The sequence below is a fragment of the Momordica charantia genome, assembly GCF_013281855.1.
Source record: "Momordica charantia cultivar OHB3-1 chromosome 10 unlocalized genomic scaffold, Mcharantia_2.0 BLBB01000010.1, whole genome shotgun sequence".
NCBI lineage: Eukaryota > Viridiplantae > Streptophyta > Magnoliopsida > Cucurbitales > Cucurbitaceae > Momordica > Momordica charantia.
Window position 1 is genome coordinate 18,823,385 of NW_028275158.1, and position 8,437 is coordinate 18,831,821.

The 8,437-nt window shown below is 37.2% G+C and overlaps 1 long non-coding RNA gene across 1 annotated transcript; it reads left to right on the plus strand.

The window, feature by feature from the left end:
- The first annotated feature begins 331 nt into the window (after positions 1-331).
- Positions 332-4,689, plus strand: LOC148208733 (uncharacterized). Its single transcript, XR_015787428.1, has 2 exons — positions 332-520; positions 4,508-4,689. It is a non-coding gene; the product is annotated as an uncharacterized LOC148208733 (long non-coding RNA).
- The last annotated feature ends 3,748 nt before the right edge of the window (positions 4,690-8,437 follow it).

The window sequence follows — 8,437 nt, forward strand, 5'->3', positions numbered from 1 at the left end:
AATTTGTTTGATAACTATTTTATTTTTTATTTACACTTTCTTAAAATTAATCTTATAACTATTACTTTTTGTCTTTGTTAATAAATTTTCAATAATATTTTTTAAATCAAAACTAAATTAAAAAAATGAAAAAAAGTAATTTCTAAAAACTTATTTTTATTTCTAAAATTTGGCTAAAAATGCAAATGTATTTGAAAGAAAAGTGAAAAACATAAAAAAGATTTTTTTAGAAAACAAGCCTAATTTTTAAAAAATATATAATAGAAAAATAATATAATTTTTGTATAATAGAAAAATAAGTTTTCAGCACAATCTTATTTTGTTTAAACATCCCCTCCACCTCTCGATTTTTCCCTCTCTTCCTTCATCCCACTGTGGTCGCTCCCCACCAAGTCGCCGCCGTCGCCGCATTCCGCTGAAACCACTGCCGCCGCCGCCGCATCGTTTCTGGAGGTCTCGGAGTCTCTGCAACGTTGCTCACCGTCCTCAGCCTCTTCCAATTTCTTTTCCTTCTTCCAAGGTATGCCAAACACTCTGCTCTTTCCAATCTCTTATAATTTTCTTATAATTCTTCAAAATGTTTGCTTCACTGGTTTCTCAATTTCCATGTTGAAGTTAGAAGTTATGTGTAAATGTCGATTTTGGTGGTGAAAGATGTGAGTTTTGGGATTCGGCATTGAAACTTTTCTTCTGTATTTCTTCTGCTTGGCTATTCTATTGTGCATTTGTGAATTGGAAGTGGTGTTAACCCTAGCACATCAGTGTACTTTTTTTTTTTATGCATCGAAATGGTAAATTGTATTCGGATTTAAATCATAGATAGATGGTGCTTACTGAAATTTCTACTGGAAATTGGTGATTGAATTCCCCAATTGAAATTAGTGAATTGGAATTCATTATTGTACGAATTCCTGAATTTGGATTCCGTTAGTTAGTGATCATTATTTGAAATTGGGAGTTGGGAATTCATGTTAGTCAGTGGTTGGTTTTGTTAAGAGATCACATTAGGAGGTTATTGTCATTCTGATATTTTGTGTTTACTGACGTAACTGAAATGTATTTGCCTGCAATGCAAGACAAACAGTATGAAATAAAGCCATGATGGAAGCAGACAAGACTTCTGTTGAACATATCCCAATAAGGAATATATGAAATTAATTGATTCTAAAGTTAATGCTATATGAATGACGCTCAAGATCAAAAACTAATTTAATATTTAGACATTAATTAAGAATTATACTTTCACTAAACAATTTCCCAAAAAGCATAACTAAAAGCAAAAGGGCCCTTCATGTCCTGAGATTTTATAAATTTTAGAATGACTTTCCTTTATAGGTGCAGAGGCTAAGGTTGGAGAGAATCCAATGTAATGTATTCTCTTTATTAAAAAGTCTATATATATAGATAAATATACAAGGTTGACCTAATCCTATAAGAATATAAAATTAATAATATATACTCTAACACTCCCCCTCAAGTTCGTGCATATATGTTAATCATGCCCAACTTGTTAGACAAATAATCTATTCGTGCTCCATTCAACTTGTGTTCTGTGATTTTTGATATCATTGGAATCACCTCGGAAGTTACGATTGATTTCTTCTCAGCCATAACAAACAAACGAACTTATTTGAACAAAACGACAGAACCAGACCAAACCACCCGAACCAAACAAAATAGATGAATCAAACGATTGGAACCAAACTGGATTAGGTGTTTTCTGAAACCAGAAACCCCAAGTGCTACCCCACGAACAACCAGAGGGGCAAAGGCGACGGGTGGCGACTGGTGGTGACGAAAGCACACGGCGACGGCGATTGGCGGCGAGACGAAACCAACGAATAGCAATCGGAAAACAGCAGCGCTGGCAAATCAGCAAACAACGGTCGGCGATGGTCGACGGCGGCGGTCGGCGGTAGTAGTGAGTTGAGTTTGATAGCAATGAAAATCAAAAACCCTAAGGGACAAAACCCTAATGGGCACAAAACCCTAATGGGCATCAAAACCCTAATGGGCACAAAACACTACCCTAATGGGCACAAAACCCTAATGGGCATCAAAACCCTAATGGGCCGAAAACACGGTATCAGAGCTCTAGGTTTCTTGCCCATTCGGGTTTTGTGCCATTAAGGTTGTTCCGTAGGGTTTTTGTTTTTCATTGCTATCCAACTCAATTCACTACTACCGCCGTCGCCGTCGCCGTGGCCGCCAACCCTAGTCTCTACAATAGGAAACTGATATATATTAGAAAAAAAAGAAATAGTTTTCAAGGGTACTATGACCATAGACACTATTGGCAGACATAAATTCTGAATTAAAGAAATAGAAAAATGACTTCCAAATTAATCGAAAGAGATAATGTGTATTCGTTTATTTTGTCCAATAGGGTTATAATAGATAATAATGAACTCTTTGCTTGATTCACTTGTTACAATGCACATACTTCGGGGCTTGGTACATGCACTTATAAACTGTACAACATTCTTGTGCCTGACTTTTCTACAAGTCAACAATAAATGTTCATCAAAAGATTATTAACACGGAACTCAACATAAAGCAGAGTAGCTCAACCTCTCTACACATCACTAGAATAAGAAAGGGAGGAAAGACAGCAGAAACAAAAATGGAAGCAGAAAATCTACGTAGTTACTATCATTGAAAATCTCTTGGTAAAGGAACAAATTCACTTGATGTCACTCGTAGCTTATGGATAGAAATGTTTAACAGTATTAATTATAACAAGCTAAAAATATTCTGCCAATTATTTACTGTCCTCCAATTCATCGTCCGTATATAAAGTTATAAAATATCCCTTATATTCCATTGCTTCAGTTCCTCTCCGATCAACAGCAACCCCAACCCCCTTATGGTCATAGACACTACCGCCCGATAAAGCTTATGGGGAAGACCAATATGATAAAAGAGATAAATAGAGACAGAAGTATGGAGAGAAAGAGAGAGGTAACATAGATGGAAGGATGTTTTAGGAAAATTATAAGACTTGTAGTTTGAGAGAGATGGTTGTTGAGTAATAGGGTGTTAGAACAAAAAAATTATTTGAAAGTTCTCTGTCAGTTCATTTGTCACTATCATTGTGTGTAGAAAAAATTGAAGGCAGCAATGAAGAGGTTGCATTCATGATATTATCGAAAAATAGAATGAAATGAATGATTCTTATTCTCTTAGTATTAGAGCTGTTCACGGGTTGGGTTGGGTCGGATTTGGAAAGATTTTTGGACCAACCCGAATTTTCAGGTTGGTTAGATCAGGAACCGATGGAACCAAACATAGTAGCCAACCCAACCCAAAATTTTCGGGTTGGGTCGGGTTGGATCGCCGGGTTGATAGGGGTAAGAGAAAGTGAGATGAAGAAAAATTGAGAGCGACGGATAGATGAAAATGTATATACTGTCGTTTCTATCTCCGACGACCAATTGAACAGCCCCAATTTGAATTAGACAGCGGCACCAATATCGAACCATTATTAGATGCACAAAGGAAGTTTATGTTCGTGGGAGCGCTTTCTGGATGGTAAATCTGAGGTTGCAACAATTTTGAGGTTATGGGTGTAGAAAGTGGGGACGGTGTGGAGGAAGACGAAGAGGGAGACAAAAGGGGAAGGGAGGGAGATGAAGGGGGAGACAGAAGGGGAAGGGAGGGAGACGAAGGGAGGGGAGGGAGGAGGCAAGAAAGGGGGAGAGGGGAGGGAGGCGGCAGATCAACAAACCCTAAATTATAATATATATATATATATATATTTTTTTTTTTTTAATTTAATGGGTTTGGTTCGGTTCGGGTTGAACCGACCAAAATGTTATTGAACTCGCAAACCGAACCGAAATTTCTGTTCTTACAAATTTCAACCCAACCCAACCCTTACAGTTTGGGTTGGGTTGTCCGAGTTGTTCGGGTCACCGGGTTTTTTGAACACCCCTACTTAGTACCATCAATTATAGAATCTTACATGAGTTTGAGAATGACATTTTCCTATTCAATTTTATGGTTTGTGTACTTATGATTTCTATTTTTGGTTTTGTGTTATGTTTTGGTTTCTTTTATATGGTCTTATATATCTTTTCTAAAGCTTGTGATTGTTTGGTGTGAACACTCTACAAAGCTATGGTAGCCTCTGCAAGCTACAGGCATGGAGGGGAGGGGCATTGAGGGGAGGGGGTTTGTGTACTTATTGTAACCTCTATTAAGCATTGTAATTATTGTGTCTTTAAGGGGAGGATCTTTATAGGGTTAATCATTTTTAATTTAATTTTATTTTGTTTGTGGTTATGGTGAGAAATGTGATTTTTGTTAGCTATGTTTTATGTTATATGTTTGTAGGTGCAAAACTTGTTTTTATTAATTATGTTTTATGTTTTATATTGGTGGGTGCGGAATTTCTCTCTCTTAGCTATTTTTATGTTTTCATCAAGCTTTTATTTTCACAGATATATAAAGTGGTGATCATTTTGGCTTATAAGTACTTTGTGCTTACATAAACTATATTTTTCAGGTTCTTCGGATTTGGCTACTATGAAGTTTTGTCATGTAGAGCTTTTGAAATGCATGAAACTTCTACCTAGGTTTATGTAGCTTTTGAAACGTATTGAACGTGTAAATCCAAGAACTTTTGAAATATGTGAACTTGAATGATATTTTGGTATTTGATATATGTTGGTATTTGATATTTTGGTATTTGATATACTTTAGTATTTGATATTTTGATATTTAATATTTTGGTATTTGACCGTCAAATCAGGTATCCCAAGAATGTCGAGATTGAAATTAGCGTATTTTATTTTTAGAAAAAAAAATTAAATATATATTGCCAACATTTTTGATAAAAAAGTCGTTAAAACTATAAATATACCGACATTTGCAAAATGTTGACAGAATAGTAAATCTGCCGATGTTTTTCAAAACGTTGGCAGAATAGTAGATGTGTCAACATTTTGGATAACGTTGACAGATGGAAACTTTTGCCAACATTTTGAAAAACGTTGGCAGATGGAAACTTCTACCAACGTTTTCATAACTTTGGCAATTTTGCTAACGTTTCGCTAAAACATTGGCAGAAGTTTCCATCTACCAACGTTTCTTTAAAACGTTGGTAGATATGCCGACGTTTAGAAAAAGTTGGTAGAAAGTCAGCCCTACCAACGTTTTTTAAAGGTCGGCAAAAGTATGGTTTTGCCAACATTTTTTAAAAAATGTTGACAATGTGCTTTCCTAATGCACTTTTGCAGACGAATATTTAACATCGAAAGAAACTACTCCCAACGTTTTTTTGCTCTTTTCCCAACGTTTTATAGCGTTGGGAAAAATTCTAATTCTTGTAGTGGAGGGAGAGAACTTGAATTTTGGAGAAGAGAGTTTTTTTGTTGGAACTTGGATGATGGATCTCCCAACAAGGCTTCTCTATTTATAGAGATGAGGAATTATCTCTAATAAGGAATTCCTAACTAATTGGGAAAATCATATTTAAAAGAAAACAAATTAAATAAAAAAGTTCCAAATCAATTTAGGATAATGTTTCATAATTCTCAAATTGAAGTGTCCCGCCATAATAATTGTGTCTGTATTTATCTGTTGAGCTCTCCCCAATTTGGTGAAGTCCGCATTATCCTTTAAAATTATGTTTTAAAATTATTATTCTTGAATATCTTCAATCTGTCACAAAATGATAAATTATAATTAAATAAAATATTGGTGTATTTTTCGTTTTATCAATGAAAAAAGCCCTAGATTTCCTCTCTAAGTTGCGATTTCTTCCTCCAAACAACCTAACTTTTTCTTAAAACCTTTCCACCAAATCTTCAAAGATCCCCCAAATTTCTCTTTCCCCTCTTATTTCCGGCAAGCTTAGGTTAGGGTTGAGGAAGTTTTGTGTTCTGTTTGAGCAAATATTCAATAATCCATGGAAGGCTCCTCTTCATCCAAACCAAGCGACAAAGAGAAGGGGAAGAAGAAGATAGTGTTGTCACCACCTACCCCACCAGGTTTGATTCCTCTTGAACCCCCTCTTATTTCAGAAAAAGTGGTAATTTTCAATCCTAGGGAACAATGAAAGAAACTAGAGGAAATTATGAGAGTGTACCTTAGAAAGAATCCATCTATGGGTCATAAAGATTCTGAAAATAAAGATTTAAAAGCTAATGTGGCTAGGATTCATGAGGGAGATGATAATGAAAAGAACAAAAAATAAATAAGAATTCGAGGTCCATGAGGTTATTTGTGATTGGATAACGAAATTAAATGAATAATGGCAAAGATCAATGGAAAATTCAAGGAAATTGAGTGAAGAAATACAAACTGATTAGATGAGATGAAAAATCGTCATATATTGGATTTCCCTCAAAACACCCCCGTATACGAGTCTTTAGAGTTATCCATTCCACCCCCACCCTCCATTATTGTTAATATGGATGTAGAAGGAGAATAACATGTTAGTGGTGACTCCGAACACGATACAGAGCAGTTCGACCACAGTCAAAATTCACTGCGAAATTGTGTCTGGCGCAATGTTGGAGAGCACTCCACCGGCCACAATACAAGGTACTTTGTCTCTAAACTTTCTAGATCTCAATGCTACTAAAAAATCCTTTAGTTTTTTATGATGTAGAATAGGAAAGGACGAAGTCGAAAATCACCGAAATTTTAACGGCTAAGAATGAAGTCAACGGGAGAAAACCCACTGGATGACGATGAAAATAGCATGGAGGTTCAAGAGAGGTTGGATTCTATTAGAGAGGATGAGATTCTTGAAGATTTGCCCCAAGAAGTTCATGGACGAGAGTTCGAGGAAGAAGATGACAATGACGATATTTCACGATTCAAAGTCTGTATGTTGACTCCAGTCCAAGAAGGAGCATCTGGTCTTGTGGATGCCCCAAATGAAGCCACGGAGTCATCCTCATCTTCTTCCAAAGGTTTGTCTCCCTCCCTTTGAGTACAAACATATCTGATCCTAATTTCGTTGTTGTTGCAAAGAGTTCAGAAAAGGTATGTTTGGCTAAAATGGTGAAGAAAACAAAGAAAGAGAAAAATTCGACCCAAAAAGCGCCAGACACCTTTTCAAGACCGCGCACCCAGGCCGTTGTAGTGAGATTGGCCGTCCAAAAAGCAATTAAGGCTCGTCCATCTAAAAAGGGCCAAGAGGCCTAGGCCAGTTGGAGAGGCAGAAAAGCAACTTGGAGAGAGGTCGATGAAGAGGAGCCCGTTACTACCGAACCAGAATGAGCAAGGGCTAAAACGGTAAGAATAGAAGTGAAAAACCCTAACTTTACAGCCTGAGGACTCTTGCTTGAGAAGGAATTTGATGAGGAACAGGAGCCCGTTCCAGATTATGTCAAGCGCCAACTTGTGGAGCAAGGTTGGGAGACTTTGTTTGCTCCACCTACACGTGTCTCGGAAGCCTTGGTGAAAGAGTTTTATGTTGTCATTCACCCACACCAAGGAGATGTCGTGAGAGTAAGGGGTAAGTTGGTAAGATTTTCTCCTATGATTATTAATACTAACTTTGGTTTGCCAGATGTGTTGAATGCAGTAGGCAATGAGATTATTGTGCATCCGACGGACGAACAAGTGGAAAATGCGCGGAGGCGCATATGTAGGCCACGCAAGACATAGACCGTCTCGCCTCAGGGAAAGCTTTCACAACATCGCTTGATATCATTGAATAGGGTACAGTGTGGTCTTATGTGGTGAAGAATCGGTTGATCCATACTTCACATGATGCCTCCATCCAACGTAAGAGGGTGATGATGGTGTACATTTTGATGAAGTGCATTGAGTTCAACTTTGGCAAACTCATAAGGAACAAGATTCGGGGTTGCTCCGAGAAAATGGTAGGTTCACTTGTTTTTCCTGTGCTTATAACAAAATTACGTTTGAAAGCATGTGTAGAAGCCAATGTCGAAGATGTGGAGATGCCCAAAAAGTCAGCCACGTCCATGAGAAGAGTTCGGGGATATTCGATAGTTCGTGGGAGGACTTTCCCACAAATGCAGTAGATCTCGAGACCCAAGGTGTAGGAACTAGAGAATAGTATGACAAGTTGAGGCGCAAGTATGACCTTCTCTTGGTTACTCAGCACGTAACGTGTTAGTTTCTGAAGGAGCTTTATAGAGATAGTGCATCTTCTCTCCCGAACAAACTCAATACCGATTTTCCTTTTTCTTCACTGCCAACCACCGCTTCTATCGCCGATGATTCTTCTGATGATGGTGATTAAGGGAGTATCTCTCTCTTTGCTTTGATACTTTATATTTTTGGATCTTGACCTTGTGTGCTTTTGTGCTTTTAGTTTGCTTGTTAGTTTGTTTACGATAGTTTCAATTTGAGGATAGCTTTTGTGGAATGCTGTTAGTAAGGAAATGTTGGTTTTTTATGTTTCTGTAAATTGCTTTAAGTTCAATCTTTGCATGCTTCCTTGCTCTAGCTA